This window comes from Alligator mississippiensis, chromosome 11 (genome assembly GCF_030867095.1).
Source record: "Alligator mississippiensis isolate rAllMis1 chromosome 11, rAllMis1, whole genome shotgun sequence".
NCBI classification, from domain to species: Eukaryota; Metazoa; Chordata; order Crocodylia; family Alligatoridae; genus Alligator; species Alligator mississippiensis.
In genome coordinates, this window is record NC_081834.1 from 34,650,809 (window position 1) to 34,671,414 (window position 20,606).

Consider the following 20,606-nt stretch of genomic DNA (forward strand, 5'->3'; position numbering starts at 1 on the left):
TACAACTAATTTTAGTAGCTAAAGGAAACAGAAAGGTAGAAATACCTTCTGTCTGCCCAGAACACCCTCCCCCTCCCCCCCCCCCCAGCTTTAACTCTTGGGCAAAAGAAGTATGACACAATGTAAACTATGGTAAGCAAGGTCTCCATAGTAAATTACAAGATTTCCAACTATTGTTGCTAGTGGCTGATGGAGACTAATCAAATTGGAAGCTGTGCCCTGGTTCTGAGTAATGTGACAAAAATGAATGGAGTCTATTTTCTAAAACTTAGGGCCTATAACTTTTATGTGCCTGGAAGCAGGGAGGGGGGACACCACACGACAATTTGTAGTATGAAAATGTTTGTAGTATTTTCTTTTTATACGTGACTGTTCTACTCCAAGTCCCTAAACCATGTCCTACTGATCAGTAAAGTAGCAACAGCGCTGTTCCAAGAAAATGAAAGGAATTAAATGGTAAAACAGATTCTTTAAGATCCAACAGATGTGAAATATTCCCTGCTCATTAATCATTTTTAGTGTTTATAATGTTATGTCAATATTTAGCAGCAGTTGGGCATCAGAAATTGTTGGGTTCATTTGAAAATTTCAGCTATAATATATCAAAGTCTAATCTTTTCTCAAATCCCGTTAAACTTGTGGCTTTGAATACCATTTAAATATTAAACATTTCACTTTTTTATTTGTATTTATCAAAATTACCTAAACCCTTTTCTTTCCTCATTTGGTTCCATTTATTTTTGGGATAGTATTGATGCTCCTCTGCCTAGCAACAGCATGTGTTTAAGGCTTTTATTGTTTTATAGAAATCAGGGGTTTTTTTCATTGTAACTCGTTTATTTACTAAATGCATCATAAAATTTAAGCTTATTAGAGCCTATGTAGTCCTTCCCCCTGTTCAGACAGATGTTTGTCTGTCCTGTTCTTAAAAAAGCCTCCAATGATTTTCTTAAACTTCCACAACTTCCATAGGTAACTTATTCCAGTGCTTAACTAGCCTTATAAATGAGCAGGCTTTTCCTAATGTTTTACCCATATCCCCTGCTGCAGTTTAAGCCGATGGCTACTTTATGCTATCCCCAGTAGATATGGAGAACAGTTTACAACCTTCCTGTTCTTTCTCAGCAACCTGTTCCATATTTGAAGACTTTCCACATCCTCTCTGTCCTTTCTTCTCTAAACTAAACATTTTTTCACAGGTCATACTTTCTAGACCTCTGACTGTTTTTGTTGCTCCCCTCTGGGTTTTCTTCAGTTACTCCACTTCTCTTTTTGAACTGTGGTATCCAAAACTGATTGGCGATCTCTAGCTAAGACCTTTTCAATACTGGATGGATAACCCTGGATGTCTTGTTTATCCAATCCAGCATAATGTTTGCTTTTTTCACAATAGTACAGCATATTGGGGCATTTTGTATTTTTGCAGCTGATTTATTCTTACTGAAGTATAGTACTTTACTGAATTGCATCCTGTTTATTTCATCTCACTTCTATTTGTCAAGATCATTTTGAAGTCTTATCTTGTTCTCTGAAGTGTTTGCAACCCCTCTAGGTTTGGTACTGTCTGCAAATTTTAAAAAGTATACTCTGTGTTCAGTCACCCAAGTCATTAATGAAAATATTGAATAGTACCAGGCTCCTTGAAGAATCCCACTTCCAATTTTGATAGAGAACCATTAAGAACTAACTAGTCTATGAATGTGGTATTCCAACCAGTTGTGCACACGTTTAACAGGAGTTTCATTTGGACCATATTTCCCTAACTTGCTTAGAGAAATGTCATTTGACTATATTAAGGGCCTTACTGAGATTAACATAGTTCATACCTATTGCTTCTCCCCACTCACATGTTCTGTTACCCTGTCACAGAAGGAAATAAAGTTTTAAGTTGGTTTAATTGCTTCTTGACAATGGACAAATTCGTATTGATTATTTATTTATCAGCCTGTTACCTTCCAGGGGATTACAAACCGATAACTTGTTAGGTATCTACAGGCACTGAAACCACGTGTCCTAGAGACGTGAGTGTAGGCATCTACCCTCCTTTTACGCAGTTTCTCTGCAAAAGCAGGGAACCTCAGAGTTTCAACTGTTAACATTTGCTTTAACTTGCACAATAAACTTAGTGACTCCAAAAGTGCAGCAGCATTGCCAGACATCTGCCCTCATCATAAGATAAATTTAATCCTCTCTGCTTATCACTGAGCCATTATGTGCTATCCATTTTTGCCATAACAATGTTGAATCCATCTGATTCCTCAGCATTCAGACTGATAGAAACCAAGGAAACCAAGTGCACTTTAATCTTAATACTTCTGCTAGCATAGCTATATTGGTCTAGGATATGAAGAAGTATGATCCTGGATCAACAAAACCATGCTAGCAGAAGCTCCTAGATTATATGCAGTTATATACAAAAACTGTGCTATTACTGTTACAGATTATAGTAAATACTTCCCCCATGGGTGAAATTAAGTGCAATTTTTGCTGGTGCAGCTGCATTCATGCTGGAAGCTGTTTGCCAGTAAAATACACTGGTAGCTGTCTATCAGTAAACCTCTCCAAGTGCAGATGTAGCTGTAAATATTAGAAGTATTTTAATTTCTTTTCCTAACTCCAGTGCACTCAGTTAATGGATACCAATGAAGCTACAAATGTGCTACAGATTTCCTCTCAATTTCAGTACAGCAAAGCCCTGCCAGCACATATTATTGATTCAGTTGTGTGCCAGCTCAGTATTGCAAAGTCCTCTCCAAAGCCCCTTTAGGAGAAGCCTGGTGTGTCAAGAACGTTGTTGATAAGTACTGTGGTGACATTTTCTAGTCTGTTTCAAGGTGCCAGCAACTGAACTGTATTATTTCTAAAGGATTTATTAACTAGTTTCTGCACTGCTGATAACAATCTGTTCTATAAAAAGCAAATAATAGTCTGGATTTTAATAATGGAAAAAATATACTTCCCAGTTGGCTTTGTGGGAAACTGTATGCTTGTTGGTAGATGTTTCTAGAATTATTAAGTACAAGTGATCCAGTGGCATGAAACACTGCTAATTTAAGCAACCTCTGATGACAAAACCAAATTTCCTGTCAGGTCAACTTCTGGCCCGAATGGGATAAATTTTGTTTTTTAGTTGCTCCAGAACAGGGGTTGCCAACTTGCTTCACGAGTGCTGCAAATAGCATGGGAAGCCTCTCTGTGTGGCGCATGGCTGTCCTTTTTCTGATCTGTCAGCACAGGAGCAGATAGGGCAGGAAGCAGAAAGCAGAGCAGGAGATTGGGCAGGGAGCACAGAGTAGGACCAGAAAGTGAAGCAGCAGATTGGGTAAAGGAAGTGGATTGGATTGGCACCGAATGTGGGGCTTATTTGTGACTTGCCTGCCAGTAAGGTTGGCCCCCACTGATCTAAGGACACAAGTCCAAGCCTGTTATCCTGAAGACCACCTCCAGCTGGCCCAGCTCTCAATGAATATCTGATTGTTCAAGGAGTCAGCAGTGGCCAGATGTTATGCAGCGAGCATCGCTGTTGGCTACAAGAACTGAAGGAGTGCTTTAACCATGCTAACCTGATGGGCCCTTTTACATTTGCCTTTCCCTCCTGCTGCCCCCTCCTCCCAGAAAAAAAAGTCTTGATCTGAGTCCTCCTGCAATTGTCTCCATTTAAGATAAGGAAAACCCCAGTGGAAACTAATTTTTCAGCGTGCAACATAGCATATGATATGAAGGCAGTGGGCTTAGTTTTGAGGAATCAAGAGGAAAGAAGAAGGGCTGATGTATTCCTCTAGGTCAGGGGTTAGCAAATGAAGGCCTGGCCCACGGAGATTTTTATCGGACCTATCAAACACCTCTGTGGGAGAAGGCAGTGTCTAGTGCAGGGGCAGGCAATTATTTCGGGCAGAGGGCTGCTTACCCAGTTTTGGCAGGCTGAGGGCCACATGGGTAGCCCCACCCCTTGACAGGTGCCCTGCCCCTGGTCACCATCTTGGGACCAGTGTCCCAATGTCTTAGGATCAATGTCCCAGGGCCAGCACCGGTGGGGCCCAAAGCGGGGTGCAGGCTGGCAGGGGTCTGTGGAGTCGGGCTGGGCTGCACCAGGAGGGAGAGGCGGGGAGCTGGCCCGGCTTCATAGAGCTCCTGCCAGCTGGGACCCTGCGCTCCTGCCACCCTGCTCTGGGCCCCACCACACTGACCCCGGGGCACTGGCTCAGGCCCTGTGCTCCCACTGGCTCCCCTGCCACTCACACCCAGTGCCCCGCAGTGCAGGTGGGAGGCAGCGCACAGCCCTGACCCCCTGCTCGTTGGCAGGGAAGAAGCTGGTGCTGAGCGTGGGGAAAAGTGGCCCCTTGCCCACCCCGTGGCCGGTGCTCCCTGCTGCAGGCGCTCACAGCCCACGTGGGGCTGTCTGGAGCAGGCACAGGCAGTCCCAGGAGGGCTGCAAGTGGCTACAGTGCAGGGTACCAGGCACATGGCGAGCAAGGGGCTGCTTTTCCCCATGCTCAGCACCAGGTTGTAACCCGGCCCCGCTGCCAGCCTGGCAGTGGGGCCAGGTTACAAGGTGGTGCTGAGTGCCGGGAGGAAGTGGGGGAAGCAGCCACTTGCCTGCCCCATGCCCGGTGCTCCATGCTGCAGCCACTCGCAGCTGGCCTGGGGCTGCCTGTGCCTGCTCCAGACAACCCCGCGTGTGCTGCGAGCACCTGCAGCAGGGAGCGCCAGCCATGGGGTGGGCAAGGGGCTGCTTTTCTCCACGCAGGGAAGGAGCCCAGGGAAAAGCTAAGTGCTGGGGGAAAAAGTGGCCCCTCCCTCACCCCGTGGCCAGCACTCCCTGCTGCAGGCGCTCACATGCGGGGCTGTCCAGAGCAGACACAGGCAGCCCCATGTGGGCTGCAAGCAGCTACAGCATGGGGTGCTGGCCACAGGGCAGGGAAGGGGCTGCTTCCCCCACCCCCCTTCCCTGCCTGGGGTCCCCTCCACCCTTCTCCCCCTCCACCTACCTGCAGTTCCCGCGCGGGGCAACCATGTGCTCCCAGGCCAGAAGCCCCAGCTGGGGCTTCCGGCTGGGGGGGCGGGGCCAGGCTCCGCTGTTGTTGGAGCCTGCTGGGCTTCCCCTGGGTCCTACTGCCCTTGGTATCTGTCATTTTTGACAGGAACCAAGGGCAGAGAAATATTAACTTTCTACGTTTTTAGGGGCCCTGAGGGCCAGATAGAATGACCTCCCCGCAGGCTGTATTTTGCCCACCCCTGGTCTAGTGGATGGCTCCAACTGCCACCTCCTGGCTCCAGGAAGACTGAGCTTTGGTAATTCACCCTGCTTTTAGTGAAAGGTTGCTTGCCCTGGATCAAACCTGACATTACCACAGTCTTAAGGTAGGTTCCCTAATTTCTATTAAAATAGACCTCTTAAAATACTTAGCCTAAACTGAGTGGTCATGAAGGAATTTTTCCCTAGTCACTTCATTTCCAAACACTAAACACAAGAAGTCACTGTAACTGTTATTCATGTAGTAGACTTTCCTGAATACTTCTTGAACTTTCCTTCCTAGAGGAGCTTTTAAATTGGATTCCTTCATTTACTAAGTGGATCTAGAATGTCTAACTGTTCTTTATCATCACAGGATAACATGTAGATGGAAAAACTCTATTCAGTCTTAGCTACAGAACTATTCTTTATAGTAAAGTAAAAAAATTAAGTTAGTCATTTTTGGGGAAAAGAGAGCCCATGAGTTGTTTTAGTAGATTTGATCATTTAGAACAAAAAGTATATTAGGATTAATTCTCTGTCATTAAATGGTTATTTAACAGGTATGCAAATGATGCTACAAATAAAGCAGGCAGATGCATAGGATTCTGAAAACAAGGGTCAAGATTGGGCCCTTGGCCTCCCAGGCTGACAGGAAGCAGCAAAAAACCCTTTAGCTGCCTGCCCTGTTCAAAGGGGGGCTTATCAGCTGAGGGCCTGATCCTGCTGGAGTCTGTCCATCTTCCTGAGCTGTTTCCTGCCTACACCTCCACTGCCTGCCCCAACATCCCCAGGGCTACATGCCTGCCTTCCCCGCTTCTGCCCCCAACTCCCACTTGGAGTAGACAAACACCCAACTGACTCAGTTCAGGGAATCCCCTATCATCCCTGCAAGCCCTGCTCTGCTTTGACCCCTCGCCCACACTTTTTGCAGGAAGAGGTTTGAGCAAAGGTGAGGGGATTACAAATGCTGTTCTGAGACAGAGCACCCTTTCAGATTTCAAAAATCCCATTCCTCATCCACTTGTTCTCCCCCTGGTGAGTAGCACCATTTGGGAAGTACATCATAAACTGAGTGGTCTAAAAAGTCCGCTTGTGTTCTGTCTCATATTCATGGATGTTCATTTTGCATAGGATCAATATAAAGAAAAGCATTTTGGGAGTTTACTTTGTTAGCTTTAACTGCGTCAAGTTCTGACATATGTTGGTCATGTCATGTTGCACCTTCTTCCCAACTCCACTCAAGTACACTGAGAGACCAGCAGTTGAACAGAATAGAAAAATGAAAAGTAAAAATTAAATCAGTAGTAAAGCTTTAGTCCTGAAGAGCAGTTATGCACTTTCTTAAACTTTAAGGGGGGAACACTAACCCTTTTGAAATTGGCAACAAAACCTCTGACCTCTCTAAGATTAAGATTTAATTCTTTGACCATTTTACTAATTGAGTGTATAAAGTTATAATTTGCTTCCATGCTCTAGTAGATGAATGCCTGATTGTGAAAAAATAAATTAGATGCTTGTATGTGAAAGTTTCTGTTTATTTTAATCTAGTTATAACATATACAGCATGGGATGTTTTGCTAGCTAGATTTGGATTTTGATACAAGATTTGGGAGGAAAGAGTTAATTCCTCTGTAGGAAGAGGGTAATCCAAGGTTATCCCTACATGGCAGTCGGAGGTGTGATTTGAGCATGGGTAGATGTGTTTGAACTCGTTTTAATCTAGCTGGTTTGGACGCCAATATTAGTGAAGCCTCAGCATGGTCTAGCCATCCAAGTACTTACCCATGGTCCTGGGTGGCACAGAAAGCAGCATAGCTGTGGCATCATGGGCTTCAACTGATGTCCAAAGGTGCCCAAACTAATGCTAATGTGGGGCTGTGTCAGTATTAGATGTCCTCTTCCCCCTCTCTCTCCTCAAGCCAGGTTGTCTGAACATCCTGTCACTACTGTCACTATAGTTGCTATTGCTCTTACCATGCTGTTTAAAAAAAAAACAAAAACAAAACTGCAGATGAGATCAGAGATTAGGCTATTTCTCCACTGTTTTTTGTACCTTGTGTATTTACACCTATGCAAAGTAGTCTTTAAAGTACTTTCAAAATAGCAGTAGTGTTTTGCATCCACCTTAAACACTTATGAGGGACAGTATAAAATGTTACACAGTAGAAAATAATTGTGTCTTGTTATTGCTATATTTTGGAATCCAGAATTCAACAAGTGCAAGTTCCTTGGACACCATGTTCTTTTCTCTGTCCATTCTCAGCTGGCCTTGTCTGAACTTGGACAACTGTGGTATAGTCATTACATCTTCCCGTGTTTGGCTAAGTGTGCAGTCTTGATGTATATCTGGAAATGTAAATGGAGTGCCTAGTGTCCTGTGGACTTACATCAGCTATATTATTTAGCAGCACATATTTTTTATCCAGCTACATTTGTTTTCCTTTCAAGCATAACAGCTTTGATTTTTTTTTTTGAGAATTCAAATTGCACTCTAGAATTAAGCCATTCCAAGTAAAATGTATATTTAATGCACAGTGAATAATTCCCATTGGTTATACGATCACTATCACAGCATGCCATCTATTGACGAAATCTCAATCAAAATAACCCACATCCGTTGGATATGCTAGCTTGTTGCTTGAAGGCTGATGGTTAACAAATGTAAAGCTGGAGTGAAGAAAGCCTTGTTCTTTTTGGAATGGCTGTCTCCGTGCATTGCACTCAAGATGTGTGAGCTGGAGACTGGAATCTTTTGCCCATTGTAATGTTAGCTTGCACCTTGAGTACTCTTTTCCACACTACCATCTTTTCCTCCTGGCTGGCAGCTCCCAATGCCTAGTATGGATATTTTTTAATTTTAGTCTACTCTGCTCACAGGAGCCTTCTGGTTTTCAGTATAGCCCTGCCTAACAGTTGTCAACATCTTGGGAGTCTTTACCATGTCTAGTGGTAGTGGCAGCATTCCCAGGAAGATGAGGAAAACAAGTTTATGCTTACTTCAACAACAAGCTCACTCAGGGAACCTTTGAGCTGACCTGATTCCCCTTTTTGGTCCAGGTGTTCCTAGTAGCTACGGCCAAGTGTTTTTCAAAGGCAAGCTTTATTTGGATGAAGCAGAGAATTGGAATCCAAATGATTTTCATGTTACCATTAAACCTTAAAAAATGGCATCTGCAAAAAGGTTATCTTCATACATGTGCCAGTATTCAGAGGCTTGTTCCTCACCTACAGTGTTGGTTTAAAGCCTTTCAGGACCATTTGCACTGGGTGAATCCCTTGAAACGTCTTGTTGCTGCTTCTGTCACTTCTTACAAGTCCTCCTCAATAACTAAAGAAGGAATTCCCAGATACTGTCAAGCACTAGTCTTTCAATTTATCCTGGGCAAAGGTGTGTCATCCCCACTCTCCCGTGCCCCAGCATTAGGAGTCTTCCTTGCCATAGTTTCATAGCTTTTAGGGGCTGGAAGCGACCGTACAGATCACTGGGTCCAGCCCCCCTGCACTTGGGCAGGAAAGACTGCTGTGCCCTTTCCTTCCCCTCCTCCATGCCCTTTGGCCTGTGCATTTCTATCTCTGGCCATAAGTGAGAGTGGGAATAATGCTCAGGTCTAGAAGCAGGACTCTTTCAGGGTCATTTTCTCTCTTATTCTGTCCTGTGGCAAAAATTGGTCTCCAGCAACGGAGGCAAAAGCCTCCAGCTCCCTGGCATCTCTGCCAGCAGCAGCTCACTTGCGTGATTGCAGGTGGTGTTGTGTCACCTCAGGTGAATACTGCTGAACTCCTGGGGGGAAACACTGCTTTGGCAGGGGCCTGGGTGCGGTGGGATGAAGGGGAAGGCGGGGAGTTCCCCTGGGCTCCCAGGGCACTACCACGTTACCCAGGGCAAAGGCAGGTGCTAAGCGCTGCCCAGACTTGAAGACGGTGCCTTCGGGCTGGCTCCCCGCGGGGCAGGGGCGGACCTCGACCTCCCCTAGCGGAGCGGCGGCTTCCCTCCGCCCGCGCTTCTGCCCCTTTCCCGGCTGGGAAGACTGAGCGCGGGGGAGGTCCGGGCGCGGGGGCCGCAGGGGAGCCCCGGGCGGGCGCGGGGAGGAGCGGCGGAGGGGGTGGGCCTTGCAGCCGGTGACTTCATGGGAAGGCGGCGGCGGCGGGTCGGTCTCTCGGCGAGGCTCCCGCAGCGGCGGCGGCAGGAGCGAAGCAGCGGCAGCTGGGCCGAGCCTCCCGGCCCCGGGAGGAGAATGGAGCTCGGGTAGCGGCGGCGGCGGCGGCGCCGCGGAGCAGGTAGGAGGCTGCTCGCGCCCCGGACGGGGCCGGACAGGTGCGCTCGGCCCGGCGCGGCGCGGCCCGGCCGCCGCAGCGCTCCCCTCCCGCGGGCAGGGCCGGCGCTGCGGTGCGGGTGGTGAGGCGCAGCGGGGCCGGGCCGGGCCGGGCCGGGCCGGAGCGCAGGCCCCATCCCCCCGGGCCGCCGAGTCTGCATTGCAGAAGCCCCGCCGGCTCCGCGCCGGCACAGCCCGGGCAGCGGCGGCGTGCTGCGGGCGGTGCGGCGGAGGCAGGTGCGGGCGGCCCCGGACAATGCCGCAGGCGGCCAGCGCCTTGCATAACCCCCTGCGCCCCGGGCTGCCCGGCCTCGGCGCCCCGCGGGAAGGACGCGCGGCCTCGCCCGCTGCTGGCCCGGCCCGGCAGGACGGGGCAACACCCCGCGACCTGTCCCTTGAAGGCCCCTGGAAATCGGGGAAACGTCAGTGATGTCATCCTTTCCCAAACTCCCGGCGCCCCACGCTCCAGCCGTGGCCAGGGCCCCCCAGCCCGGAGTTATGGAAAGAGGTTCAGAGATGCAGCCGTTCCCACTTGTCGTTTGACCTTCACCGGCTGAGGCAGGTGTTTGACCCTGATGATCAGGGCAAGCCTGGTTTGCTGGGAGCGATTGCAAAGATGTTGCTGGACCTAAGGTGCCGTGCGGTGTTCGAAGCCAGCGCTAACCTTGGTCCACAGTCAGCGCTCCTTTTCCAAAAGAAACCGCAATGTCTGGGAGGAGGAAGTTTTGTTCTTGAAATCATCCTAACTTATAAACAGCGCAGGTTGTATGTCAGCTCAATCCGTGGAGTTGACATTGAATCTGGAAAAGGTTGATGTGGCATAAATTGAAGATGATTAAAGCGGGCAGTTTGAGCTCTTTGGCACCAAGCGCCAGAGAAATGTAAAGCAGTGATTTGTCATATATGAGGAAGTTTTAAAAGATCTGCTGGTGATTCTTAAGAGAGAGACCCCAAATCTATGCTCAGATACACATGTGAAACAACCACTGGGGTAAACCAGTAAAATTATAAAACTTGTGTATCTAAGCATTGGATAAAGTTCAAAGAAACTATCCCATTTTCCATCATCACCTGTCTCCCTCCAAGTCATGTGATATTACAATTGCATCTTGCCCATAGGGTAAGGCCCTGATGTAGGACAGTGTATTGAGCAATGACACCGAAGTGCAAGTGGAAGTGGGAGAAGGCCTCTTATATTGTGAAAATGAAATAGCATTTTCTTGAAGCTCGCTTTTACATGAAATACTGCAGTATCATGAAAATTGTCTATAAGAGTCTTAGTGCTCTGTACAGTGGCTTAATTTGCATATAAAATGATGGCTGTTCAAAGTGCCATATGGCACAAGCATTGCAGTGATCATCTATAATAAGCTAATAATGTGTTATGTATAAAATGGCAAAAAAAACTTGTTGTTCTCCTAACCATAATGAAGTATTCATATTGAAAAAAGTGGTTTGTGGTGGGGACTGTGGTATAGATGCTTTCAGCCCATCCAATCTTTAGCTGAATCTGAACTACTGAACTAAGGCTGAAAGTCGTGATCGTTTGGTATGTGTAGAATGAAGTGGGTGTCATATTCCACTTTCTAGTGGACCCACATCTATATCACCAAAGATGCCAGTCAAGCTGGCATGCCCAATACTCTTGTTGGTAGTCTTAGCAGAGAGGCCAAGGACTGAATAAGCATTGAGTGAATGGACCTTTAAGTCAGTTTTGGAGCAAGTGGGCTAGTAGCTATCTTGTACTTTGTTCATTAAGTTCACAGAGGTTTTCTGTCTGTATATGGCATGTAATACCATAAGCATGCTTATTTAGTTACTACCTGCTGGTAGAGAGGAGATGATACAAATGCATCTACTCCACTAAGGGTTGCTGTACTAGTACTCATTGTGATTAGATTGCTATGTATCGCAACCCTAAGATAGGAAATGCATCCTGTAACACATTCCCCTTTGAACTTTTCTTTTTTGCATGCAATTTAGAAAGTCTTTAAAAAGAGTGGTATTTTTAAAAAGATGTTTAAGATTTTATTTGTTTATTTTGTTACTAATATTTCAGATTTGATGAAATGTCATGTGTTCCTTGCCAAGATGCTGCTTATCTTAAATGTTATTAGTGTGCAGTTCTTCTTCATATCATAAGTCTGATTAGAATCCTGTGATGTAAAATCTGTGTAGGTGAAAAGACATTTTAATTTCTTAAATGTGTGGGCAACTGTTCTTCATGGTTTTTTGTTTGTTTGTTTGCTAATGTTGATTATGTTGCCTTTTTAAAACTGGGAATTCAGGCATGTATCTTCTGTGATCTCATTATCATTTCAGAAACAGTGACTTATGCAGGACCAGTGATAGGGTGGGGCACAACAGTTTTACATTTTGGTGGGCCTGCAGAAAGTACACTGATGGAGGAGGATGAGCTGGAATGCAGGCCGCGAAACAAGGATTAGAACAAGAAAATTTGTAGAACTGTTACTACTAGACCTCAAGTTTTACGAACTGTTTGACAATGTCCTTTTCTGTTTGTTATTCTTTTCATACCCTAAGATATTTTCTGACACCCAAATAAAAAACAAAAGGATTTGGATTTCATGAAATGTTCTTGTGAACATAATATATGAAGTTGAATTAAATTTTGTAGCTTAAGGAAATAGCAAATTTAAAATATCAAGTCTTGCTGTCAGACACTTGAGGAATGAAGGAGGTAAAGGAGATATTTTGCAGGTGTGGGCGGTCTCTTCTTTTGAATGTAGTTTGATATCCCTTCCAGTGTGTGCCAGTTTAGCAGTATATATTTGTGCAAAGAAATCTGTTTCTCTGTGTAGAACTAGACAATACAGACATTCTGGACAAGGTAATTGGTGTTGCTCTATTGATTTTGATAAAGATATACTGATTTACCCCACCTGAGCATCTGGGCTTCCATTTTCATTAAAGATGAAATTCAACCAGCTGAAGTAGAGCTTAATTGAGACTTGAATAGTACATAGGCCTTGTGCTGAGACTTTGCACAGCAGTGAATTTCAACCTGCTGGGAGGCAAGCTAAGACAGTGGCTTACAGTTATGTCATTTGTTAACAAAGAAGATATTTGTTTGTTCCTTGAGTAGTCATTAAATTTGGACATTAGTGGCAGAAAGATTAGCATATTCTTGTAAATAGAAAAGATTTGTTGATAATAAATTACCAGCGACTGTTGCAGTTTTCTTTATTTTACCATCTTTCAGATTTGCTCATCACAAAAGAAGCTTGTTAAGCTTTCATACTGGATATGTAAAAGTGGTAGGTTACAGTGCTGTTTTCCGTTCTCTTAATAACAACAACTTTAAACATTTTGAAGGGACTAAACAAGCTGTTATATGTTTCAAGCCTTATTTTAAGGAAGTTTCCTTTAGTTTCTGGCCCTCCCTTCAGTTCTCTATTTTGAAGTTAATGCTACATGCATTAGATTCATATTATATACCAGTGGCTTTCAAAAGCAATACTTTGTCATATTATCTGCCCATTGTTGTTATTATTAGCACTTTTCCTTGCACACATTTCTTGGATAAGCTTTTCTGCTTGCAGTGGACAAATTATTAGGTTATGGGTTCACTTTAAGTGTTTTCTTTTGTTATTTTTTGAATGACATGCTATTTTGAAGAGTGTTTTTATTTACCTTTCTAAGTACTTCAAATTCAGGCCTCAAAGCTTAAAAGCAAAGGAACTTGTTAAATTCAGCCATATTTTCATTGATCATATGGACTTGCTTATTGTCATATAAGAACAAGAAATTGTTTTTTAGATATATTGGGAGTAAAAGGAAGGCCCAGGGAGAAATAGGACCGCTGCTAAATGGGCAGAAACAATTAGTGACAGACAGGGGGGACAAGGCTGAACTCCTCAACGAGTTCTTTGCCTCAGTGTTCCTAAGCGAGGGGCATGACAAGTCTCTCACTGGGGTTGTAGAGAGGCAGCAGCAAGGCGCCAGACTTCCATGCGTAGATCCTGAGGTGGTGCAGAGTCACTTGGAAGAACTGGATGCCTTTAAGTCAGCAGGCCCGGATGGGCTCCATCCGAGGGTGCTGAAGGCACTGGCCGACATCATTGCAGAGCCACTGGCGGGAATATTCGAATGCTCGTGGCTCACGGGCCAAGTCCCGGAGGACTGGAAAAGGGCTAACGTGGTCCCCATTTTCAAAAAGGGGAGGAAGGAGGACCCAGGCAACTATAGGCCGGTCAGTCTCACCTCCATCCTTGGTAAAGTATTTGAAAAAATTATCAAGGCTCACATTTGTGAGAGCCCGGCAGGGCAAATTATGCTGAGGGGAAACCAGCATGGGTTTGTGGCGGGCAGATTGTGCCTGACCAACCTAGTCTCTTTCTATGACCAGGTTACGAAACGCCTGGACACAGGAGGAGGGGTGGATGTCGTATACTTAGACTTCAGGAAGGCCTTCGATACGGTATCCCACCCCATACTGGTGAACAAGTTAAGAGGCTGTGACTTGGATGACTGCACAGTCCGGTGGGTGGCGAATTGGCTAGAGGGTCGCACCCGAAGAGTCGTGGTAGATGGGTCGGTCTCGACCTGGAAGGGTGTGGGCAGTGGGGTCCCGCAGGGTTCGGTCCTTGGACCGATACTCTTTAATGTCTTCATCAGCGACTTGGACGTGGGAGTGAAATGTACTCTGTCCAAGTTTGCAGACGACACAAAACTATGGGGAGAAGTGGACACGCCGGAGGGCAGGGAACAGCTGCAGGCAGACCTGGATAGGTTGGACAAGTGGGCAGAAAACAACAGGATGCAGTTCAACAAGGAGAAATGCAATGTGCTGCACCTAGGGAGGAAAAATGTCCAGCACACCTACAGCCTAGGGAATGACCTGCTGGGTGGCACAGAGGTGGAAAGGGATCTTGGAATCCTAGTGGACTCCAAGATGAACATGAGCCGGCAGTGTGACGAAGCCATCAAAAAAGCCAATGGCACTTTATCGTGCATCAGCAGATGCATGACAAATAGGTCCAGGGAGGTGATACTTCCCCTCTATAGGGCGTTGGTCAGACCGCAGTTGGAGTACTGCGTGCAATTCTGGGCGCCACACTTCAAGAAGGATGCGGATAACCTGGAGAGGGTACAGCGAAGGGCAACTTGTATGGTCAAGGGCCTGCAGACCAAGCCCTACGAGAAGAGACTAGAGAAACTGGACCTTTTCAGCCTCCGCAAGAGAAGGTTGAGAGGCGACCTTGTAGCTGCCTATAAGTTCATCACGGGGGCACAGAAGGGAATTGGTGAGGATTTATTCACCAAGGCGCCCCCGGGGGTTACAAGAAACAATGGCCACAAGCTAGTAGAGAGCAGATTTAGACTGGACATAAGGAAGAACTTCTTCACAGTTCGAGTGGCCAAGGTCTGGAACGGGCTCCCAAGGGAGGTGGTGCTCTCCCCTACCCTGGGGGTCTTCAAGAGGAGGTTAGACGAGTATCTAGCTGGGGTCATCTAGACCCAGCACTCTTTCCTGCTTATGCAGGGGGTCGGACTCGATGATCTATTGAGGTCCCTTCCAACCCTAACATCTATGAATGTATGAAGAAAAAAAAATCATGTATTACTGTTCAGCATTTTGTAACAAAGTTGGATCTGAATCAAAGTAATCCTTGCTTCCTAAAACTGGGAGATCAAATTATTTTAAAATAGTTTGCATACGTAATTTTTGGTATAACTTATGGAGTGTTTTTTGAGCTTCAGTATCTTTCCCAAGGGAGCCTTATGTGTTTTTTGTAGCATTCCTTCCCACAAAATTCAGTGCAAATATGAAGACCTGTAAATCTGTACATGAATAATTGTTTCCAAATCCTGGACTGGGAGTTTTAACTCTGTGTCATTTTGAATAATATTTAGCTTCAGCCTTTGGCATTAGGCATGGTATAATTTATTAAGAGAAAGCATAGTTCCCATAGAACCACTACTCATAAAATTAAGCATTTTTATGAATGTAACTTGCTTTTGGAAACTAGATTTTTTGTGCACCACATATTTGGCTCCAGATCTGTTGGATTTAGTAATCTGGGTTGTAAACTAGACTATTGACATGCGCCTCGCTTTGTCTTTATTGCTTTAAATGTGTTTCATACAATGATGCCACTTCCTCTTTCTTAGTTTAAATCAATTAAATTTGTATTTCAGTTTAAATAGCTTTCCTAAAATCATTAATTATTGATGTTGTACTGTACCTATAAAGAAACTGGCAGGCGGCATTCTTTGAAACGTTGTAATGTAACACCCTGACTGCTTTATACCAAAAACATAAGGATTCTCTTGAAAGTATTTTCAAATTCTGCAGTGTCAGGAATCATCAAATGTATTATTAGAATGAACCAAGCTACCAAAAACTTATGTAAAATAAGTATATTTCTTAGTGGGTGTTTAAAATTTCATCAGTCAAAATAAGTTTTGCCATCATGACATTGGTATCTAAAATATGATGTTAAATACTGTTCTGCCTGTGTAGAGAATGGGGTTTTTATTGTACAGATTAAGGTAGTCATTTTTGTGTCCATCTCTGTAATTTGAAAATTTTCAGCAATCTGCAGTGCTCCTTTTTCCCTGTTCTCTTGGAAACATAGAGTATATAGGCAATCTCCAGTGGTATTTTCCTGACTAATCATGCATATTGACTAGTTAATCAAGGAAGGGTCAGAACCTTTAGAGCAAGTGAACAAGCTGTGAAAAAATGTTGATTCTCCTGTGTTACAATGGTTACATTTCAGTAAATAATATAATTTTCTGAAATTAATATGAAGAGCACTGCCCGAACGGGCTTTATCTCATGTAACTGTATGCCTGGAATACTGTACTTTAGAGAAGACTTTTGATGCCTTCAGTGACCCCTGTGGTATGGTATGCAAAGCTGTTACTAGTGAATATGACAAGGGGTTGCAGTTTATTTCTGTGTTGTTTTTGTGATGTTATCTGAAATGTGTTCCAAGGCCTGGGATTAAAATGGCTAACTGCTGTGGTGGAGATAATGTAGAAACTGGTAAAATAATAATTCCTTATGAGAAGGCTTGAATAAGGGTTTCTTTGGTTTCTTTTTTTTTTTAGGGACAGTAACGTATATGAGAAGTTACTGTCCCTATGGGGTTCTTGATGCATTAATTTACGGGGTGAGGCTTTTTGGTCTCTGTTATGGGGAACGTCAGACTAGGTGATTTGTATATGGTCTCTTCTAGTCTTAAAATCTATGAATGAATATTATGGGATTTATTTATTGTTTATGGTTTGTCTATCCAAGGAATCTGCTGTGAAGAAAGCTAGGACATGAGTTTTACAATGATAGCTATTCTTTCTTCAGTTTCAGGATATTCTTGTGTACTTCAAGGGATTGTGCACACTGCGACACTCAAAAGAAAAAAATAGTTTGTGATATTTTTTTTTTCTTAAAGTGGCTTTAGGTAAACTATATAAAACCCATGTGTGGAAACTCTTACTCAGAATCCTTATTGCCTTTATTTGATTTATAGAAGTACTGTAATCTAAATTGAATTAAGGCCATTTTTCTTCTGAATAAATGTGTCTACACAGGAGTTAAATGCAGTTTAACTAAATCAACTTTAAAAGTTTATTCATACTGATTGTTCTGTGTGTTCCTGTGTAGAAAAGCTCTAAGTATGAGGTAACTTATTCTACTTTGCAAGTGGAGTAAGCTGTCTTGCACAAAGGTGCTGTTATGTGTACTAAGGATGTCTCCTGGGAGAGTAAGTATAGAGCAGCTGGGACATGGTAAACTCTCACCCCACCTTTGCAATAGCTTTTCTTTTTAGACAAGTCCTTGCTGTGTCACCTTCCAAATGCTTATTAATCCCAGGGGTGAGAGGGCTGGAGTAGGACAGATTGCTGTTGCTAAGACAATTGGTTTCAACTCCATAGTCTTCATTTTAAAATTGGGATTTTTTTTCAGAAGAAATGGAGTTTTTCACCCAAGGTAAGATTCATTGATGCAAAAATACACAAGGTTTCATCACGGACAAGATACGAAAGTGTCTATTCAGCAGTGCTGTGTATTGGTCAACGAAAGGGGATTTAATATGGACTCCTGGGTACTTCCCTGACAGTACACTAGTTGTTTGTGGGAGTTTATGCAAATTGCTTTACCACCATTTATCAGCTTGTAAATTGGTATAATAATGGGGGACTTATGCCTGGTAACATACTTAATGCAGTTTTCACCAGAAAAATCTCAAAGGCTAAGTACAGACATTCAAAAAAAGTCCAAGTCTGAATTGATTCAATCTTTTCAGGTTAGTCCAGTTAGTGGCCAAGGGAAGCTGAGCTGAGGGGGAGTGTGGGCTGGCCCTGGCAGGCCTGATTATGATTGAGGAGGGGTTTAAGCAGTCAGCACTGTGCCCCTCCAGCCCTGAGCCCTGAGGCAGCACCGCACAAAGTCCCACCTGGCCCCACGGTAGGGGAAGAGGAAGAGCCCTCCATGATAGCCTGTCCTAGCCTGGGCGCAGGGAGCCAGAAGCAGTCCAGGTGCACGGCTCCCATGGCCCCAGCCCAAGCCCCACCACCGGATGAGAAGGACCCTGCCTTCCTGGCCTGGCCTGGGCCAGCCCTGCTATTCTCCCAGCCCCACCATTTGCCCACCTCACTTTGGACTGGGGCTGAGCCAGGCCAGCCCGTGGGTGCTGCTGAGGGCAGGTGTGGAGGGAGGGGCTGGGCCCTTCCCAGCCAGCTGCAGCTTGGGCTGGGGCTGTGGGAGCTGTGCACCTGGATGGCTCCCAGCTCCCTGTACCCAGGCCAGAGTGGGCCGTCAGGGAGCCACTGCAGCAGGCAGGGCTCTCTCCCTCCTTCTTTTCCCCCCTTGCCCCCTTCGCCTCAGGGGGCCACACCAGGCCGGTGTCTGGGCTATGCCTCTGCCCTTGCTCTCACTAGGGAGCAGAGGGGCAGAGCCAGCCCTTTTCTCTGGAGCAGACAGCCCAGCCCAGCCCAGCCCAGGGCTGGAAAGCATGCTGGGATGCTGGAGTACTCTGATTTAACTTGAACCAGGAAGGGGTCTGGGACAGAGGATCCATAAACTGGTTTGACCCAAATTAGTTAAGTCTGATACTACATCCAACTAGGTTTATCATAAACCAGTTTCGGCCATTTTGTGAGTGGTTTAAGTGCACTGAGCTTCTGTTCCTTTACAGGTTTAAACTAGTTTCAGATCACTTAAACCAGTTTATGTGCAACTTCTGTCACTAGCCAAAGTCTCAGTCAAGGTGACTGACTGTCTTTCACAAATAGCTACTGGTTATTTTAATCCAGTAGTAGCAAAGCAGATAAAATTTTTATTGAAATCTTTAGTGAACTAAAGTAAACTTTAAAACATTTAAGGGAATAGCTCATATTTAAGCTATAACAATACTGTTGGCTATTGCAGTACAACTAGTGTTGTTTTTAGAAGATTTTTTTATCCTTAAAGGAGGAGGAAGGTTCAGTTAACACTGAGTTTGTGAGGGTTTGCTGATGGCTGTTGGCTTTGAGTTACGCTAGCAAAAGACAGAGAGAAGTAAGTCATTGCTATCTAAATGCTTGAAGGGAGATAATTTCTAAATGTATATGCAGTTTTTCTTTCCCCAAACCACACACCTGACTAGAGAAAGTTGAGATGAATGGTTAGCTGAATCATCCAGTCGTGTATCGGTTATGTGCAGTTAAGGAAGCTCATCCATCTATGAGTCAATGCTGGATGACAGTAATTTACCTTCCACTATATAATAAATTGTGTGACACTCTAAAGGAGACAACAGGACAAGTAATAGTCTCACTGCAGAAGCTCTTTTTCTACTCAGGACCATAACAGCAAGTGAAGAGCTCTAGAAGTGGTGCCTGACCTGGGCCTCATACCTCTTTGTTAGGATTACTCATTCCTCTATCACCAAGGGTGGCTCTTACAGGGGCTTTTCTGCTAGAGCCAATTGCCAAGTAAAGACTGACAGAAGATGCCATAGATTTCTTTCTAGCTATATTCTCACAGTTTCCTGTGACATTATGAATGCTGTGGCCACTGGTGATGTGTAGGCAGTGCACCGCCTATGAAAAGGCGCCTGTGGGTGGTAGCCACTAGCCACCCCTGCTGCTGTCATCCCCCGCCCCTCCCCGCCGGCAACGCTGGCAACATCTGCAGGAGCTCCCCATTTGCCGCTGCCATGCTCCCTCCACTACTGTGCCCCCCCCGCCAGCTGTCGGGCACGCATTGTTCATGGCCGTGGCTAAAGTTTGTGAGATCCTGGTGAAAGAGAAGTATCCCCTTTTTGCCATTCTCTTATCCATGTTTCAATTATTGGCACGGTTTACGTGGATTGAAGTAATCACTGGAGGCAATGACTTGAAGTAAGTGAAATGTAAAGGACTGAAGTCTTCCCTCAGGTTCAGATTTGATGGTCCCATTTGACTGTAATCAAAGTGACATGCTTTTCTCGGAGCAGAATTAGATCTAGGGTGCTGCAAATGGATCTGTCAAGAACATCTACCTAGCTCTCAAAAGTATACTCCCTTTTCTACAGAAACCTGTTTCCCTACATTTGAGAAGGTTTAATAAATCACTAGCACATGTTTTCCATCATAGGACCATTTTATTGTCAGTTTCTAAGAAAAGAGGGTCTGATAAGCATAGCTGTCCTACTGTGGTTATGTGTATGTGAACAGAAGTATTGTGGTCTGTGGAAGAGAAGTATTTGGAGCAAAGAAAGTATTAGTATAGCAAACTGTGAGCAAGTGCAAAACCATAAGATGGTTCTTCCAGCATCTATTTAAAGAAAATTGTTTTTGGTTTTGCCTGAGTATGTTTGTATGCAGATTTAAAGCGGAGATCTACCTTTCTTCAACAAAGGTGAGAAATGCATATAGCATTAGGATGTCGGAGTATACAGAACAGATACAAAAGAATAATTAATGTCTTCACTGCATCTGATGACATGAGCGTGGGCTCTTAAGACCTTAAGGTACTATATATGTACATTTCTGATTTAGTTTGTCTGTAATCCTGTGTTCTGCCTGACTTCAGAGTAACATGGCTAAATGCCTATCTCTTCAGA

The 20,606-nt window shown here is 44.9% G+C and overlaps 1 protein-coding gene across 7 annotated transcripts in view; it reads left to right on the top strand.

Moving 5' to 3' along the window:
• Positions 1 to 9,363: 9,363 nt before the first annotated feature.
• Positions 9,364 to 20,606, top strand: part of OTUD7A (OTU deubiquitinase 7A) — a 306,759-nt gene continuing 295,516 nt past the window's right edge. For 4 of the 7 annotated variants that reach the window (XM_059714799.1, XM_059714800.1, XM_059714795.1 and 1 more), the window contains exon 1: positions 9,364 to 9,514. The gene's annotated coding sequence lies outside the window, so the exon portion shown is untranslated. The remainder of the gene's footprint in view (positions 9,515 to 20,606) is intronic. The other 3 variants (XM_059714805.1, XM_059714802.1, XM_059714804.1) reach the window with 1 other exon arrangement.